We start from the raw sequence: 20,767 nt of genomic DNA, 5'->3' as shown, positions 1-20,767 counted from the left end.
GAAATAGTCACTGAAGTGTTTAAGAATAATGGCCATCAAAATAGCAACTTGCTCTCAAATGATTCACAGAAGAAAAAAAGCTCTCTGTACTGCATTTACTCTATTTTAATTTTTTCTCTAAGTGTGATATTGTTTAAAAATAAGTAAAATTACTAAAATAAGTTTACCATGGGGAAATAGATTAAAATAATGTTACCAAGTTTAAATAATGCTGTTTAAATAAGGCTTCCGTGGTGTCTTGAAGAGTACTCTTAGATTGTCAGCCATCTGTGTGCAGGATGTGGTCCAGGAGGTCAGCATGGCTAAGGCTTCTATGACTTTTGAGGGACCACACAGAGAGAAAGAATATTTGGGAATGGTCTTCGGCTTTAGACCCTTTAGTCATATATGTTAAGCTTTGGTCCCCTCACCTTGCTGTAAGAAGTAAAGAGCAGAGAAATAAAATTGTGACCAAAACAATGTGATAATTTTCTCTGCTTATAAAAAAAAAAACCATTAGCAGGTGTATTTATATCTTACCTCATGCATTTTGATAAGCCCTATGGGGACCTAGAAAATAATTTATCATGTTTCGCCTCTTTACCTCAGCATAATCAGAGAAAGCTCTGGATCAATAGTTAAAATGCATAAGGGCCACCTACTTAAAGTGAAGTTTCATCAGGATTATTTCTCCTTCAGTTTGTTTAGGGATTGTGTAAAACCTAGCACAGAGTATAAAATTAGAACATTGTCAATCCTCACCTCAAACCCCTATCACTGCAACAGTGTCTGCCACTGCCACCAACACTATCACAACTACAATCTCCCACCCACTCTGTGGCAGCATCTATTTAAAAATTCCAAGAGGTGTGCTACCTTGCCCAGTGGCTGAACCAACTCCCATTATTGAGTCTATGTAGTTTGAAAGGCCAGTAATTAAATCCCTCTGCTAATTACCTGTTAAGAACTTTCTGTTTTTAAAATATGTTTTTTATTGATTTCAGAGAGGAAAGGAGATGGAGAGATAGAAACATCAATGATGAGACAGAGAGAAACAAATACCAATCAGCTGCCTCTTTGCATGCCCCCCACTGGAGATTGAGCCATAACTTAGGCATGTGTCCTGACCCAGAATCAAAACTTGACCTCCTGATTTATAGGTCAATGCTTAACCACTGAGCCATGCCAACTGGGACTGTTAAGCACTGTAAATAATTCATGTGTATATTGTATGCCAGGCACTATGCTATGTGCTGGTGTATTAGTTAATTTAACTGGCATAAAATCCTATCAGGTGAGTGCTTCATTTATTCTTAATTTTATTGATTAAGATACTAAGATTTGCCAAAACCAGTTTGGCTCAGTGGACAGAGCGTTGGCCTATAGACTGAAAGGTCCCGGGTTCGATTCCGGTCAAGGGCATGTACCTGGTTGCGGGCACATCCCCAGTAGGGGGTGTGCAAGAGGCAGCTGATAGATGATTCTCTCTCATCAATGTTTCTAACTCTCTATCCCTCTCTCTTCGTCTCTGTAAAAAAATCAATAAAATATATTTTTTTTAAAAAGATGCCAAGATTTGGAAAGTTAGGTTTAAGATCACACATCTCTTATATTGAGGTATTTCAGAATTATGATTTGATCCTAGATCAACTTCACTCCAAAGCCAATCTCTTGGCCACTTTGCTCTACTATCTCTCACTCATTTGATCTTATCAATTAAATTATATACATACCCCAACACCTCAGTGTAACTCGTACTTTAGAGCAGTGGTTCTCAACCTTTCTAATGTCACGACCCTTTAATACAGTTCCTCATGTTGTGGTGACCCTCAACCATAAATTTTTTTTTTTTCATAAAATTATTTTTGTTGCTACTTCATAACTGTAATTTTGCTACTGTTATGAATTGTAATGTAAATATCTGATATGCAGGATATATTTTCATTGTTACAAATTTAACTTAATTAAAGCATAATGATTAATCACAAAAATAATATGTAATTATATATTGTGATATATTTATTTCTAATTACAAATAAATGAATTTTTTTCTTGAAACATAGTGTAGCATGGGTAACAGTCTTAATATAACAACAGTAAACTACATTGCCACATTTTGTGACAGTATGCGTAAAAAGCCAACGTCAGTGAAAAGGTTGAGATTGCTTCTTTCTCGTCAGATCAGAAATTCTCAGGGTAGTCTTTGCAAGAGCACAATGAAGATCATCTTCCACAACAAGTCTACTTCTGTATTTAGACTTGATAACCAATAAGCTGGAAAACCCTGTTTCACAAAGATATGTTGTTGGAAATGAAAGGAGAAGGCACAACACAGTCTCAGACAGAACAGGATATGACTGCAAACACTTGATCCAGAATTTTGTAACTGGCATTGTAGAGAAATCAGTTCTCGATGCATTGCTGTTAATAAGTTCAATGAACTACTCTTGTGCTGTTTCAGGAACATCTTGAACTTTGACTGTGAATGAGCTTCTGGCAAGTGCAAATGGGGTGTCAGGTAGATTTGGAAAGTACGATGACATTTCATCTGCAAGCATGTGCAAGTGTTCTTTCACAGAAATTATCACCATAATCCTTTTGTCTGGTTCAATGTCATGGTCCTCAAAGAAAGCAGATAAGGTAGGCAACATGTAAATTTTATTTTCATCTTTTTTTTTGCCAAAGATGAAATTTCATTTGCAATGATCAGATCTTTTCAGACAAATCAAGGCATGTTGCATTTAGTCCTTGCAGTGATAAATTTAACTCATTCAAGATGACAAAGATGTCAACCAAGTAAGCTATTTTCTGCAGTTCACTTTTATTGCTGAAAAGTGCTTTGAACTGAGGTCTTGCTTTCTGATTAAAAACGTGTTTTGAGTTCATCACGAAGATCAAAAACAGGTTTTAAAACTTTTCCTCTTGACAACCATCTCACTTCAGTGTGAAATAGCAGAGCATGTTCAGTGCATCCAACTCGTTGCACAGTTGTGAAAACAGTCGATTGTTTAAAGTGATCGCCTCTACAAAACTGACAGAACTTATGATGCTTTTCATTACTTCTTGTAACTCTTGTGGCAGTGTCTTCATTGCTAATATTTGCCAGTGAATTATACAGTGAGTTCCAACGACTTTTGGTGACTCATTCAGTACCAAACGTTGAAATCCAGATCAACATCCTAGCATAGATGGAGCACCATCTGCAAACACCACAAACCTTTTCCCAAGAAATGAACCCACTGTGCCAAATACATCACAGGTAGTAGTTGTTGCTTCAAGAGTTTTGCAAAAACTAAACTCATCTTTAAAGTTGCCATCATTAATATACCTCACGTAAACCAGTAACTGTGAACAGTTTGCAACATCTGTAGATTCATCAAGCTGGATATTAAATATTGGAAGTGGAGTAGATTTAATTTCCTGGATTACCTGATCAAGAATATCAGCAGACATGTCATCTATTCATCTGCGGACAGTGTCGTTAGATAATTAAATTGCACTCAATTTCATAACAAATTTGTCTCCGATCATAACTCGAACAATGTCTTTGGTTGCTGGCAACAGTAAATCCTCAGCAATGGTGTAAGGTTTCATAGCTCTGGCGATTCTTAGTGCCACCAAATATGAAGCTTCAATGGCTGCTACATTTTGTTTGTGGTACTTGCCACCAGTATCAAGTCTGAATTTCTTGAATCCATCAGCTTTGCATCTAAAATAGTTGGTATCCTTGCCGGCAAAGCTCAGATGCTTGTTTTCAAATGGCATTTTAGTTTTTTCGGTTTCATGGATTCGGCTGATAGAACTTCACAACAAATAACACATTGTGGTTTCTCAATTCTTTCATTTCTTATTTTGTTTATTTGAGTCCTCTCTCTTTGCTTCTTGGTGAGCCTGGCTACAGGTTCATCAATTTTGTTTATCCTTTTGTAGAACCAGCTCTTAGTTTCGTTGATATTTTGTAATGTTTCTTTGGTCTCTATGTCATTTATCTCTGCTCTAATCTTTATTATTTCCTTCAGTCTGCTTACACTGGACCTTTCTTGTTGCTCTTTGTCTAACTTTTTGACTTTTTGAGTTGTAGTATTAGGTAATTTATTACCATTGTTTCTTTCTTTCTTTTTTCTTTTTTTTTTTTTTTTTTTGCAGTAGGCTTGTGGAGCTATGAACTCCCCTCTCAAGATTGCTTTTGCTGTGTCCCACGGATTTTTGTGTTTTCATTGTCATTTGTTGCCATGATGTTTTTATTTTATTTTATTTTATTTCTTCCTTGATCTCTCTGGTAAACCAGTCATGGTTTAATAGCATGTTGTTTAGTCTCCATGTGTTTGATTCTTTTGGATTGTTTTTATTGTAATTTATTTCCAGTTTTATGCCGTTGTGATCTGAGAAGGTACTTGGTATGATTTCTATCTTCATGAATTTGAAGAGACTTTGCCTATGTCACAGCTTATGGTCTATATTTGAAAATGACCCATGTGTAATTGAGAAGAATGTATATTCTGTGGCTTTGGGTGAAATGTTCTGAAGATGACAATTAATTTCATCTGATCTAGTGAGTCATTTAGGATTGATGTTTCTTTGCTGAGTTTTTATTTAGAGGATTTGTCCAATGGTGATAGTGGGGTATTGAAGTCTCCTACTATGAGTGTATTGCTGTCAGTCTTTCCCTTGATATCCTCCAGGTGTTTGTTTGTTTTGTTTTAATGTATTTTGGTGCTCCTGCATTGGGTGCATGTATGTTTGTTAAAGGCAAAATTTAAAAGAGATTCAAGTATAGAAAGGGCATTAGAGTCAGAAGACCTCTATTCTAGTTTTATCTCTGTTGTTAACTAGCTATGTGACCCTTAGTGAGTCTCAGCCTTCTAATAAATCACAGTTTCCCTAGTTATAAAGTAAGGAAGTTGGGTTTAATGAGCTCTGTTCCTTTCAAGTATTCAGTTCTGGGGGTAAAACCACTATGACATAATTACTATGAAGTACTATGAAATAAACTGAGAGTAAATAACTACCCTGGTCAAAAACTTCGCTGCAGAACTCGTTAAAAAGGCAGTAACTGGTAGATGAAAAAAATAATTAAGACAGCTTATTATTTTCATTAATCATGTTATCCTAGAAATTAATCTGTTACCTTTCTCCCACAGGAGCTAACCAAAGGTGCCAAATTGCAATTCTAAGAAGTAAAGAGCTCTGTATTCTTTTGAGAGAATACTAATTGCCCTTAGTTTAGCCAAAGAATGATGGTTTGGGGGCCTCTGCTAACACAGAATGTGGCTGCAGGCTGGGTATAGGTAATCACAGGTTTCCTATATTGAGAGTTATGTGAAAGACATGGAGCTTCCTTACTCCCCCCACACACATACATGGATATTCCCCCTGAGGGCTTTTTCCCCTCCCCATGAATAAAATGGAATGCCTCCATAATGCACTGGAGAATTTGGACTACTTCTCAAACAACAGGTATAGCCTTTCCAATTTCATAAAGGAAGAAGTGGAGGTAACTACAATCCCCAGTTGGGCCTAGGGATTGTAGGAATTAATCTTTTCAGCTAGAATTGTGATAGGAGTCCACAACACTTCTTAACCCTGAATCTCTCTCTCCTGCCAACTCAGAGCTGACAGGATGAATTCAACCAAGTCATATTCTCTTAAAGACAAAGGGTTGAAGGTGTGAAGCCAACTCTGTGATTTGGGAAACTTTAAAGTGATTGATGAGTGGCTTAAATGTTGGGTTTAAGGCCCTGAAGTGAACCCTTATTGGTGTCCTTTGGAAATGGACTCATTTCATGACAGTATTATTTATGACCTGTGCTGACTGCAGCAGTACGAGTGAAAGAACTTGAATGTTCACACCCTGTGTCTCCACCAGTGCATCATGAGCCACAAGACAATTCCTTTTTTTAGATTGAAAAAGTCATCTGGGCAGGTCCCAAGAGATCTTGCTGACCTCTTCCCCCTCTCCCCCCACAATCGTGTAGTTTAGCAATTTTCAACTGATGTGCCATAAGAAGCACACCTGTATGCCACAATAATTTTTAAAACATGCAATACCTGACAATTTAGTAAGGGGTATTGACCTCTTTTCCCTTATAACATTAAATAAAAAATGGAAACAGCCAACAAAACAATAGCTATCCAGTGTGAACAAATCAAAATTATATCTACATTTTGTTGCATCAGCATAAAGTATAGGTTTTGGTGTGCCACAGAATTTTAGTTATTAGTTTATGTGTGCCAGGAGATATAAAAGGTTGAAAATTGCTGGTTTAGCTGAAGAAATAGAAGTGTTGAGCCTCAGCAGTTGGGTCAGGGATATGCTTTCTGGTCACAGGAAATTAATGGCAAAAATGAAAACTCAAAATCCTAGGATGAATAATTAACTAGAGCTCCTTTTCCTGACAGTGATTCTTAAATGGGGGCAGCAATGTTTCCCTATCACCACCAAGGGTTCATGGAAAGTCAGATTAACTCACAGTAAGGATGTTACTGGCATTAATACTCAGGGATCTGCAGGAAATTAGATAATCCCACATTTTGAATTGCCAACATGTCCCATTTAGATCCACTGCAGGCTATACCAGGCTATACTTAGAAAAAACACCGAATAATACAGAGTCATGGCTTAACCTGTCTCTTTTTCCTTAGGGAAAAGTGTAATGGGTGTGAAATTTGAAACCTTGGTTCTAGTTCAAGCTCTGGCATCATATCATCATGTGACCTCAGACAAGCTTTCCTCACTAGACCTCTTCATCTGCAAAATAGTAGTTTTGCTGAGATGGTTATTAAGAACTCTTCCAATCCAATATTCTGGTTCTAGAATGACCTAGGAACCAGTTTTTTAAATAAACTAGAGTCTTGCACCCCACCAGAGACCTGCTAAATCAGAATTTATGAAGGTGGGGCACCTGTATCTGTATTATCCCCTCCCCTCAATAATTCTGAAGTGCAATAAGTTTGAGAACCAGCAGCCTAGTGGTGTAAATGGTGTAGTTGAATTTGGTCAGCTAGCACTCAGAATATAAAGTGGTCAATTCTACCTTTCATTCAGAGTTAGAGCAGCATTTGTGTGATGGCAGGCCTGTTCTCACTGAATCTCCAAAACTGAGCTCAAGTCCTTTTGTGGACTCACTACCAGAGACTGAAGCATACAAGAAGGGGGAGAATGTCAGCTCAGGTGTTGGAGCTAGTGGAATAAAAGGGTCCAGAAGTGGCAGTCTGACTTTTGAAAACTGTAAGGCTTACTTCTCTGACAACTGAGAGGAGACAGCCTGCTTTTGTTATAGCCACCTGCCCAGCACCTGCTTTCCCAAGCAGTTGCCCTGACAGAGCTACAAGCTCAGACTCTATATTCCAATTGCTGTTAACTATACAACTTCTGTACTCAGATTAAGCAGTGCCTCTGGAGCCTGTCTCCTCATACAACTCTGGCAGCTGTGTCCTCCATCCCAGGACAGTTAGATGGAGCCTGCAGCAAACACATGGCATACAAGACACCTGGAATTATTGGTGGCTGCCTCCTATTGACTTGTGGAGTGCTTTGCTTTCTCATCCAACAAACCAAAATTAAAGGCCTCTATCATTGTTCAAAGCCAAAAGAGTTTGCTTTTGGCTCGTTTGGTGGAGAAAAGGCTGGCTCTTTTAGCTTGGACTTAAGTGTCAGACAGACTGCTTTTATTGAATATATGCAGGAATTGTGTTCCAAGGAAGCTTTAGAGATTTATTATCTGGTATTCTAGATGACCTTCAGGTTGACAGTCTGTCGGTAATCACCCTACTAAATAATGCAAAACATGTTGGCCACACTTTCCTCAGGAATTTCAAGTCGTCTCAAGGTAATGAAAGAAGGGGAGAAGTTAATTGCCAAACATAAGCTAGTGAACCAACTTAGGATGGACCCCCTCTTTTATAGATCAACCTTTCGGAGTTTATTTGGCCCAAAGTCATAAACTATAAAATATGGGGGGTTATAAATAAAATTTAAATATCATATTTTCAACATGATGTTTCTTAAATATGAACAATATGTTTCCTCATTCATTGTCCCCTTCCCCCAAGAAGAAAAATCAGCATTAAAGCATTGTTTATACTTCCTGAGCTAGGGTACCAGTTTTTACTCAGAGAAAATGCCAAAGAAGGCATATGTCCATCATTCAAAGATTGGAGGTGAAGATTTAATTACAAATAATTAATTTATTTGAAGTAAAAACTAACTCAAAATGAAGGCCAAATGACAATGCATTGTCCATGAGGTAGGGCCATTATATACCTATTGGAAAGCTTATTAGTTATTAATATGCCCTGACAGGAAGGAAGAATTTTTGTACCTGACAGAGTTGATAAATGTGGCAAACATAAGTTCTACATTTTAAAATCAATATGGAATATTTTTCAGAACAAACCCAGATCAAGCCAGCATACCAAACATGAATGACTAACAATCAGAATGAAGACTAATTATTTAAATGAGTTCCAGGGGACAAATAAAAATTAAAAAACAGAACTATAGAAGGAGATAAGGTTGATACAAGGAAAATAGACCTAGCCAGTGTGGCTCAAAGGTTGAGCACAAACCTATGAACCAGGAGGTCAGAGTTTGATTCCCTGTCAGGGCACATGTCCAGGTTTGGGGCTAGAACCCCAGTGGGGGTGTGCAAGTGACAGGTGATCAATGATTCTCTCTCATCATAGATGTTTCCATCTCTCCCTCTACCTTCCTCTCTGAAATCAATAAAAATACATTTAACAACAAAAGAAAAATGGGCTCAGCTTGGTTCATGGAAACTTTTCTCTAATATAAAGGATCATTGAAATGTGAAAGGGACTTATTGTGACAGAAAGCAATAAAATGCAGACAAGAAATGAGCAGGGATTCAGTGAGAGGTCTTCACAGCTAGGGTACAATTTCGGACTAATATTATTACTTGTGAAGCAAAATCATACATAGCTATAGTGCAGACGTCCTAACATAACCACAAAATCTTTCAGGTTGGAAATATGCAACTGTAGCTTATAATCTGCCTGGACCCATTCATTTATTCAATAATCACCTATAAAGAATTCTGGATATTCATTGGTGAACAGAACAGTATCCTTTCCCTCAGGGGGTTCACAGTGGCATAAGATAGAGATATATATGGAAAATTAACCTGCCATGCAATAATTACAGTGGCTGAAAGAGGCACAGGGGTATTGTGAGATTACAGAGAAGGGAAACCAAGTCTGAAATGGCAGGAATAAAATACAGATGGACTTTCATAGGGGGAGACTATGGAGTTAGACACATCTGAGTTCATATGCAGTTCTACCACTTACTAGTTGGTTGTGACTGAGCAAGTCACCAGATTCCATGAACTTCTGTAAAAATGTTTTTAAGAATTTCATCTGTAAAATGGGAACAATTTCACAACCTACCATTTAGGGTCATGGTGATTAAATGACCAATCCATGGAAAGTGCTAGCACAGTTTCTGCCTTCTAAGTATTTAGAAAATAAAAGAGCACATATCTTTTTATTTTCTTTTTTTAAAAGGAGTGTGTGCTATAGGCAGTAAGGAAGTAGGTAGTCTCCTAATGCAAAAGTTTTGGGTTTCTGCCATCTTTTCCCATCCTATATAATAAAAGCCTAATATGCTGCATGTCTGGTCATCTGTTCAACCAATCAGAGAGTAATATGTCAATGATATGCTAAGGCTGCTCAACCACTCACTATGATGTGCTCTGACCAGCAGGGGCAGCTAGTAGACCAGTTGACTAGTCACTATGACATACACTGAACACCAGGGGGCAGATGCTCTGACCAGTAGATTAGCTTGCTGCTGGGGTCTGGCTGATCAGGATTGAGCAAGATGGGCCTGACACACGCTGGAGCCCTCCCATGGCCCCTCCCCAGCTGGCAAACCTTTCGCATCCCTCCCTGGCCCTGATAGGCCTGGCCTACAGTCTCTCGCAATCCAGCACTCCTCGGGATGTCTGAGAGCTGGTTTCAGCCTGATTCTGCAGGCCAGGCCAAGGGATCCCACTAGTGCATGAATTTGTGCACCAGGTTTCTAGTCCTAATATATAAATGACTGAAGGATCCATCAACCAGAGGTCAGTCCTGTAGTCAGTGCTTGGGTTGCCGTGGTGACCCAACACTGACTGCTGCTGTGGCAGGCATGGTGATTCAGCACTGACTGCAAAGGGGGCTGTGAATCAGGCCTGAAGAGAGCTCCAGACAGAGAAGCAGGGTTTGATCCATAGCCTCTGTGGCAGATATTGATCAGCCCTTGCCTCTCTCTTTCTCTCCAGACCTGGCCAGCAGCTGCACCTCTCTTCCTCTCTGTTCCTCTGCACGGTGAGGGTGGTGGGGGTGGGGAGAGGGGAGAAGGAGTTGCTAATCAGCCCTGCCTCTCTGATCAGGCCCAGAGATAGGCCCAGAGACACTGACTGGCATAGAAACTGACCAATCAGAACCAAATCCCTGTGAGGAGCCCATGGCTGCCTAGGAGGCAAAGCTTTTGACGCTGACTGATAGAAACAACCAATCAGAACCTAACGTGGGGGCTGATGAGGGTTTTTAAAGGCAACAGCTATTTGCTGTAAGGTGTAAGAAAGCAGTTCAATTTTTTAATTGACCAGTTTGGCAGCATAGAGAATATGGTTGGCTATCAGTCCAGATATAGTAATTATATACATTTGTTTGCCAAGAGCATCTTCTCCTGCTTAAAATGGCTCCCTTCCCCCCCCCCCCATTTAAGCAATGCTATCCTAAGAAAAAGGTAATATGCAAATTAACTGTCACTCCATGACAAATATGGTGGTGCCCATAGCCATAAGATGGCAGCACCCAGTCCTCTCAGCCCCTCCAGAGTCCCCCAGTCCTGGGAGGGCAGCCACTGAGAACAGACAGCATGAGTGGCCTGGCAGAATGCTTGCTTCATTGCCATGGCAACAAGGCAAGCATTCCACTCTGGCTGCAGAGGGCCTCTGGGCAGTGGGCATGGCATGGAGAGGCTGGGTGGGGGAATGCTTGTGTCATTTTCCTGGTGATCAGGCGAGTGTTTCCCACACCTGGCCATGGATGGGCCTCTGGCCAAGCCAGGGTATGGATGGGCCTCTGGGCCATGGAGATCTTCTGGGGAGTGGGCACAGAGTGACTAGGTATTGCAGAGAGCTACTGGCACATGGATTCGTGTGCAGGGTTACTAGTCTATAGTAATAAACATGTAATATGCTAATTAGATCAGGTTGACTGGCCATTTTCCATAAGTCAAACTTCCTTCTGGACAAAGCCATGGTGGTGGGGGTCAAGGCAAAGAGGGCAGTTATGGGTGAGATCAGGCCAGCCTGGTAAGGCCACTGGGGGTGAGATCAGGCCAGCAGGGGAGGGCAGTAAGAGGCAATTAAGCAGGCAGGAAGAGGCAGTTAGGGGTGATCAGGCAGGCAGGCAGGTGAGCGGGTAAGAGCCAACAGTCCCTGATTGCCTTGTAAAAGTTTTCCTTCTGTTGCTGCCCTTTGGGATTGGGCCTAAACCAGCAGTTGGACATCCCCCAAGGGGTCTCCAATTGGAGAGGTGCAGGCTGGGCTGAGAGAACCCCTGCCACCCATGCATGAATTTCATGCACCAGGCCACTAGTATAGATATAAAAAGGGAATGATTTTTCTGGAAGTATTTCACTGAATTTGTTCTACCAACTCTGGAAAACCACTCACACAACTGCTATTGATATCTACTGCCTTTTGTTTTACTAAAGCAGGCTTCTACATCTAAACCTTAGAGAAAGCCGATAATTAAACACATGGGCATGTGCACATATACATATGCATAAGCTATAAACACACACATATCCTATTGGTTCTGTCTCTCTGGAGAAACCTAACTAATGAAGTCACATGTTTCATTTACATCTTTAGACAGATCCATGAGAGTTAAATAGTAGTTTTCACATTTACAGATAAAACAATGAGGCACAGACAGACTAAGTAGCAGGCTTAAGACTAAAGAATTAGCCCATGAATTTATTTTTTCCCAGACTGATTTAAGATACTATTTAAGCTCTCCATTTGCACAGAGCAAAAATTTACCAGTGGCTTACAAATGTTATCAGTGATTCCAATATAACTAGTGGTTCTAGGTTGTAATTGCACCCAGCTTAAACTCTAACACCTTTTGCAGAACATGGCATAGTACACACAGACATACAAATCAGACTCTCAAATGCAAATAGAATAATCAAGTTTGGAGTATACTTCAGTGTTCACAAAAGCTACTTCCATATCCTATAGAAACTTCTCCAATATGAAAGTCTGTTCTGCATATAGCAAAGACAGACCTCCAGTAAATCCAATTTTTCTCCAAGGATGAAAAATACAAGTTTGTAAAAACACTTTCTCATTTCTTATCAAGGTGCCTAATGTCCTGGGTAAAGCTTAGCCCTTAATGAAACTACTAAATGAAATTGGTATAAAAAAACTGGACAGCAAAGTGGAGTTATAAAATTGGGGAGAGAGAATCATATGGTAGACAAGATTAGATTTCATAGAGGTGTTCGCTGGTGTCAGATTTTCTGGCAAAAGGTTTTATTCATCCAACATTGATTGAGAGCCAATGCTGTGCCAGACATGGAAAACCATACAAATATTATACTGTCTCCGTCTTAGAGAAGCTCATAATCTAGTTATATCTCACAAGATGATAGGGAATTCTTTTGTCTGTGGAGCAAATAGTTACCAACTGCCAACTATGTGCCAGGCCCACATGCTAAATACTAGACAGAGAGTGGTGAGTAAATCCTTGTATTATAGACTTCAAGACCCAATGAAGTTCACAGTCTGCTTGGCTCTTACATCTGCCCTCAAAATCACCAGAATAAGGAGAGAACCCTGGAGACCCCTCCCCAATCTCCTTGAGTTGGTCTCTTTTGCAACAATGTACTATCTTTCTTTGTAGATTATAAATTCATTCTCTTTCTCAGGAACATAACCCTGTGACTGAGGAGAGATTACTGTATTTTAAATTTTATAAAAATTAATGCTTTGGGGGAAAAATAAGGCAAACAGAAATTATATTCAGACATGCAATCTCCTCAGCCAGGAAGGAAGGCAGCCAGAGGGAACGCTGATGGCCATTCATCTTTCCTAGCTCAAACCTAAAACAAACAATCTTTTCTGACTATTAAAGGCCCAGGAACAATTTAGAGAGCAAGACTGCACTTGCTTTTTCTCCCATACCACATTAAATGAAATGCAATTCTGATGTTCAAAGAGGCTCAAACTAAGTACATAATACAGATACATTTTTCAAAGGGCCTGCCATGGCTTTTTATCCTCCATAGTATCTAATACCTGTCAAACATTTTAGATTAAAATAAGTATGAAAAACACAGCCTCACTCAGCACTTCCTTTGCTCTGCAGACCAGAAACTGGGATGAAAATTATCTCTGGAGTTTAAAGTCCATATTGGAGTGCCCCTTTCCTTGTATTAGGCATTTACTATGTTTATAAATAATATATTAGAAATAACATTGGGATTGGATTTGGGCATACCACTGACCTGCTGTTGACCTTGGGATGTCACTTCATCTCTGTGAATCTCAACTTTCTCATTTTGAGACTGGGAATAACAACCCTTATGCTCCTCTCCATAGGATTATGATGAGATTAAAATATATACAAAGGATTTGACACATGGTAGACACTTAACTAATAGTTGTCCATCTCTTTCATGGCCCCTGTCTTATCCTAAGGACATACTGAGAGCAATTTCTTTCTTGGAGTTTATATCCCAGTTTTTTCCTGGGCTTATTTCTACTTCTTTATTCTCTTCATGTAACCAGAAAATTCCAGAATACTACCTGACCTCCCTTCAAGTTTTTATTGCTTCATTTTGGTCTCCCTTTTGCTACCAATTAGGAGGTAAGGCATCCATGCAGTATTTGTACAACCCAATCAAATGAGCATGTTCTGTCATCATGGAGAATATGTATAATTTAACTGATGAAAATCCTCTAATAACGATAAAGTTTCATGTTCCATATGAAAACAAATCTCTAGCGATTAACATCCTTTTGTTATCAGTATGTTGCAGCAGGTTGACTGAATGGCATGGGCCAGCTATTGGCAGCACTCCAAAGCCATTTGTTGAGAGCTTAGGTTTCTCAGTAGGCTGAAAGAAAATAATGTAGGAAAGAGGAAGAACCCTCAACACTTCTCATCTAATCCCATAGGAGTGACCTAACACTAACTACCCTCCATACAGAAAACCCCAAACATTTTTATTTTGTTATCTCTTTCCCCATTTTGACATTTTTTTGGTTCATTTATTAATCTGGCATGCCTATTGCAAATTTACAGTATGACTTGGGAAAGTCTCCTCCCTTCTCTTTGTCTCAATCTTCTCTGTAAATTGAATAATATACACTGAGTGGCCAGATTATTATGATCTCTGAATGAGTAATAATCTGGCCACTCAGTGTGTGCATGTGTGGCATATATATTAGAGGCCTGGTGCATGAATTCGTGCATGGGTTGGGTCTGGCCATCTTCGCCATGGGGAGGGGACATGGGCGGTTGGCTGGTCTGCCTGCTGGTAGAAATCCTGGTCAAGGGGACAATTTGCATATTAACATTTTATTATATGGGATATACACTGAGTGTCCAGATTATTATACATTCAGAGATCATAATAATCTGGCTACTCAGTATAAAGGAGAAACTATGGAATCCACTGGATAATTTTATTGTCTTCACCGCCACCCCCATTACTACATCCAACACTAAAAATTTCCTAAATAATTAAAAGGGGTTCTCCATTTAATTCCAATGTAAGGATTTGTGAACACCACATCCATTTGTAGCTAGGGTTCAAGGTCTGGAGAAGGGGCTGATGCACAAATGAATACACTAGAGAAGAAATATAAATTTAGAAAGCATGGTGGAGCCAGGTGGAGACCTTTCTCAGGTTGAGAGGCTCTCTGAATTCTGGGTCCCCTTTGCTTTTATTCACTTGAATAAACATTTTCCCTTTAGGAATTCAAACAGGCATATCAAATGTAAAGTTTGATAAGCAGTATAAGGATTATCAGGTAAGGGCCATGGTTGGCAAACTGTGGCTCACAAGCCACATGCGGCTCTTTGGCCCCTTGAGTGTGGCTCTTCCACAAAATACCACAGCCTGGGCAAGTTTGTTTTGAAGAAATGGCATTAGAAGAAGTTTAAGTTTAAAAATTTGGCTCTCAAAAGAAATTTCAATTGTTGTACTGCTGATATTTGGTTCTATTGACTAAAGAGTTTGCCAATCACTGGGTTAGGGATTGCCTTCAGCCATTTGGCCAACAGCAGGGCAATATTGAGCTGATTTTCAGCCCTGCTGAATATTGCATTAATATGATAACTACTTGTTGGTCTTAGCCTCTGGCATTTCCCCCTTTTTGTTTTCTTAATAAATTTAGAAAAGTGAATGCCATTTGCAGAGTGAGTCCTTTTAAGACTTTTCATTCGGCATCTGCAGACTAGAAATAGAGTTCTTTCATGTTCTTTTAAAAATTGTTGTCAGGTATTTGAGGAATTAGTTCATAGAAGGCTTTGTTCTGGGCCATTTGTTCTGGGCTTTGTTCAGTTCTTTATGGGTTCCCTACCCAATTACTGTCCCCTTGTGACATGACAGCAATGATATTCGAGTTCTGGATGGTCAACAAACAGTGGGCAATGGCAATGCAGGTCTGATCTTTTTTGGCTTTTTCTAGGGCAACCTGCACTAAGGCATAGCTGATAACTGCTAGCATGGCAAGACATCTTTACCACCCCCCATCTCTGTACTGTTTCTCCTCTGTCTCGTCAGCGTGTTGCTTGGGGCTATGGCTATCTGTGGTTGGAGTAGTTGATTGTCTGAAACCACAGGTACAGGGTGAGGATCAGGGTATAAGGTCCTCTCTCAGATTCATGTTGCAAGAATCCACACAGGCTTGGAAGAGTTTTCTGGAAATACACAAGCATATCCTCGACCAGAGGTTAATAAAGGGACCCTTCCATAAACCAGATTCTGGATCTTTCCATTTAACCAAACCATTTTCCTTTGGCTTATTCTGAGACTAGTGTAATTCCATGGGTGTCTTGCCAATAGCATTACAAGTGAAAACGTTTAAAGTAACTGAGGCTGGGTGTAGTTTACTTACAGGAGATTTATCCACCATTCCCCCATTTTGTTTTTTTAAGTTGGGATTTTAGAAGCCCTTGAGGCAGAGGTAACATGTAAGGGGGACTTTTTTTTTTTATAATTTGTTTTGCCTACATTTTGACAGGCAGATGTAAAAGCTGATGGGATTCTGTGGCCTGTTTTAATAAAGTCATTTCCTTTTGTTAAAGGGCTAGGGCTTGTTTAAATAGTATAAATAGACTTTGGTCACTGAGTCATTTTAATTGAGTAGTTGCAATTCTGTTTACCAGGCCAGCAGCATAGAGCATAGGCATATCAGAAATAATATTGAGAGGCTTTTGGAAACTCTGTGATTCGGCCTTGATAGTATTTAATTCTTTTCTTTTCTTTTCTTTCTTTCTTTCTTTTTTTTTTTGCACAGAACTATTACTGGTCTGGATAACTTGGTCTAATTTATTGCATGATAAGTAGTTTTACCAGTAAAGGAGCCATCAGTAAAAAATAGTTAATGCTGTAGGAATAGGTTCCTGCTTAGTACAACTAAGTTCCCCTGAATATTCACTTATTTCAATTTGCCAATTTAAATCAGTCTGAAATAAGGTTTATTTTCTAATTTTATTTGTTGTTGGGTATGGACAGTAAATGACACTAATTGGATTTCTGCTATCAGTCTTTGAGTATATTGATATAAGCTTTGTTTAGGGAGGCAAAAGGAAAATTATTTACTTTTTTTTTGAGGCCTATTACATTGATTTTAATTAGTTTTCTAGATATTTGAAGAGAATCTCCTTCTATTTTTTTCTCCCAGAGTAATTTCTAGGCCACATTTAGGGAGTTCCTTTTCAAAACCTTTTTCTTTCTTTTAAACAGAGCAACAAACTTGCTTGCTTTTCAGAAATACCAATAGGAGAAAAGTATGCTGTCAATACTGCAATGCATACATATCAAGTAAAAGTAAATATTTTTTTACTTGTGGTGTCTTATTAATGGTAAGATTTAATGCTTGAATAATAACTTTTAGTTTACTTTGTAAATATTAGCGGAAGAGATTTAAAAATTTCTCCTTTCTAATAAGCTTTAAATTTATTTATAAATAGTATTCATTTTGGCTAATGCTCATTTGCATATGTATACAAATTTTACTTTGGACTTTGTTAGAACCAATTGTTCATAAAATACTGGCTTCTCATATAAATGAGTTTATATGAGACCTTTATTATATTGTGAAAAGCTATCACTAAGTAATTAAAGTATGCATCTTTATTGAAAAAGTAAAGAAAGCAAACTTATACATTTGACCTATGAAGTACAGAAGCTGCCCCATCCCCCAGCGTATCTGAAGAGCAGGCTGTCTGAGGGCACTTAAAATTCTGCTGCTGAATAATCTGGTTTGGTATAACAAGTATCCAGTAACTTTGTCCTACCACGCCTAGACGTGTAAACCTTTATAACATTGAAAACATATGTATATAAATAAAACACAGTTATTAATTTTTATTTGATAAAGCTTCCCGCGTGACTTCAAGTATATTAGATTGAACTAATTTGATTTAAAAGTATTTCTTTTAAGAAGAGAGAACAAATCCTTGAATCATTTCAAGACGCTTGAAATGTCCCAAAGCTATCTCTCAGTTAAAGTCATGAAATTTAGCTTGGAAAGACTATCAAATATACATAACCCAGACTACCAAATTTAAACTGTTTTTTATATTAAAAATTGGTTCAGATTATAGAATTAATCCTCTTTTTTAATGAAGCCAATAAAATATTATATTCTAGGTAGAAATTTTAACACACGTATTACAAATAAAGACTACAATATATTTTTTAAATAAATCTTTATTGTTCAGGTTATTACAGTTCTTTTTCTCTCCTCCCCATCCCCCCATCCCCACCCAATAGTTCCCCTCCAGTGACAATGCAGGTCTGACTTTTATTGGCATATCAAAGGTAAAGTTTAGTAAACAGTGAAAGGATTATGAGGTTAGAAAATTGCCTTCAGCTATTTGACCAACAGCAGGGCAATGTTCTGTTGATTTTTAGCCCTGCTGAATATCACATTAATATGCTAACTATTTGTTGTTCTTAGCCTCTGGAAAGGATTGAGGTCAGAGAGGATGGGACATTGTACTTGTATGTCTTCCCTTGTCAAAGTATGGTTTTAACATAAAATTGGTTTTTATATTTTATTGAAATTTAGTAACCATATATTTTAAAGTGTGTGTGTGTGTGTGTCCATGCACAAGTGTGTACACGTGCATAGCAGGAAGGTACCCATACCACCAAACAATTATCTGACACCAGCTGAGAGTCCTACAATTCAACTCAATTCTGACATTATCTGCCCATAGAGAGTGTTGGATCCCACAGTCTGAAGGGCAGAAGGTAAAAGTCTACCCTCACCCTTCAGTCATAAGGCCAGGTTATTACCTGAGCTTCTGAGCCAACCAGTTATAGATTGGAGGTTCTAATGACACCATTCTTGGTTTGATTAATTTGCTCAGAGAAATATTTTACTTACCAGGTCACTGATTTATTATAAAGTTACATAAATCTAGAACAGCATAAGGCAAGGTATCCTGAAAGGGGGGGAAACTTCTGTGCCATCTCAAGGAGCACCATTCTCCCAGCACCCAGAAGCTCTCTTATCTGGGCCTTTTGAAATTTTATGGATGATTCATTAGCTAGGCATGGTTGATTAAATCACTGGTGATAGGTGATTAGATCAATATACAGCCTCTCCACCCTCTCTGGAAATTGGGGATTCTGAAAATCAGGGATTGAAAGTTCAAAACTTCTATTTATGGTTAGTTCCTTTGGAGTCCAAGCCCCATCCATAGGTATTTTATGAAAATTGCCATATTTTTTATCTTTTTGTTGTTGTTGTTTTATTAATCTTCACCCAAGGTTATTTTTCCATTGATTTTTTTAAAGATGGTGGAAGGGAGGGAGAGAGTCAGAGAGAGAGAAATCTTGATGTGAAAGAGACATATTGGCTGGTTGCCTCCTGCACGTACCTACCAGAGCCAGGGATTGACCCTGCAACTGAGGTATTGTCCTTGACTGGAATTGAACCTAGAACCATTCAGTCCACAGGCCAATGCTCTATCAACTGAGCCAAACCAACTAGAGCAACATAAATTTGGTCTTGTGCAAAGAGTTTTGTCACAGGGACATGACCCATTTCACCTTTATATCTCTGAAACATTTTTAGGAACTGATGACAAGAGACAAAATATTATAACAAAAGATGCTTCCATTGCACATATTGCTCAGGAAATTTCAAAGGTTTTGGAAGCTGTGAGCCAGGAACCACAAACAAAGATCAAATACACATGAAAAAGACACTGAGTGGCCAGATTATTATGATCTCTAAATGTGTAATAATCTGGCCACTCAGTGTGTATCCTATATAATAAAAGGCTAATATGCAAATTGCCCCCTTGACCAAGAGTTCGACCAACAGGCAGGCCAGCCAACTGCTCATGTCCCCTCCCCCTTGCCAGGCTGGCCAGACACCACATATGCACAAACCCATGCCCTAAGCCTCTAATATATATCGGGCCTCTAGTGTGCAGGAAATTCATGCACTGGGGGGGGGGGGGGGGGTTTGTCCCTCAGCCTGGCCTCTGCCCTCTCGCAGTCTGGGAGCCCTTGGAGGACATCCTTAGTGCTGCTATGAGCCAGGCTTCTGGCTGAGCAGAGCTTCTCCTAGGGAGCACACTGACCACCAGCGGGAAACTCCTACATTGAGTGTCTGCCCCCTAGTGGTCAGTGCATATCATAGAAACCGTTTGTTCCACTGTTTGGTCAATTTGCATATTAGCCTTTTATTATGTAGAATATACACTGAGTGGCCAGATTATTATTCGTTCAGAGATCATAATAGTCTGGCCACTCAGTGTATATTTTGAATAACCAAATATGTATACTTTTTACAAATCACAATTTCACAGAAATGTAACCAAAACAACCAAGAGATTTATTGGCAGGATATTGGAAAGCTTGCAGAAGTAATAGTTTGCTAAAGAAAAGACTCAGAAAGAGAAAAGGGCCAGGGCAGAAACAAATTGAGCTTAAGAGAACATCTGCTTGCATGGATGAACTCCAATTATGTATATTTTGCCCTTGCATCACTCTGCTTAAGATTGAATGAACTCTTTTATTTTCATTTATGTCATCTGCTGGCCTTTTGGATATGAGACTAGTATAGAGCAGAATGAACCCTTTTGACTTCAATAGTAGGCTCTAAAACTTTAAATAACATGATTAAACTATTCCACTTAACAACGCACAAATCTTTTGCCTTCCTACATTGTAGCCTGAGAACATGAAGTTGTGTTCTCCTTTTATATCACCTCACCACCTTCCTCCACCTTTCGACAGTTTGTTTCTTTATTTTTCCTATTGTGAATGTTGATAAGATGCATGCTCTGCTTCATAACCATGCTTTTTCTATAGTTTTATTTTTTAAAAATAAATATTTATTGTTTAGATTATTATAGGTTTTCATCTTTTTTACTCCATAGCTCCCCTCCACATGATTCCCAACCCCACCTCATGCCCTTACACCCCCCCACTGTCTTCATCCATAGGTGTAAGATTTTTGTCCAATCTTGTCCTGCACCCCCACCCTCCTTCCCCCTGAGAATTGTCAGT

General features: G+C 39.0%; 1 pseudogene; it reads right to left on the bottom strand.

The window, feature by feature from the left end:
• Window positions 1-1,983: 1,983 nt before the first annotated feature.
• Window positions 1,984-15,737, bottom strand: LOC118721931 (annotated as a pseudogene).
• Between the last annotated feature and the right edge of the window lie 5,030 nt (window positions 15,738-20,767).

The sequence above is a fragment of the Pipistrellus kuhlii genome, unplaced genomic scaffold (genome assembly GCF_014108245.1).
Source record: "Pipistrellus kuhlii isolate mPipKuh1 unplaced genomic scaffold, mPipKuh1.p scaffold_m20_p_19, whole genome shotgun sequence".
NCBI classification, from domain to species: Eukaryota; Metazoa; Chordata; class Mammalia; order Chiroptera; family Vespertilionidae; genus Pipistrellus; species Pipistrellus kuhlii.
Note: the sequence above shows the minus strand (reverse complement) of the source record. Positions and strands in the feature narration are given on the sequence as shown.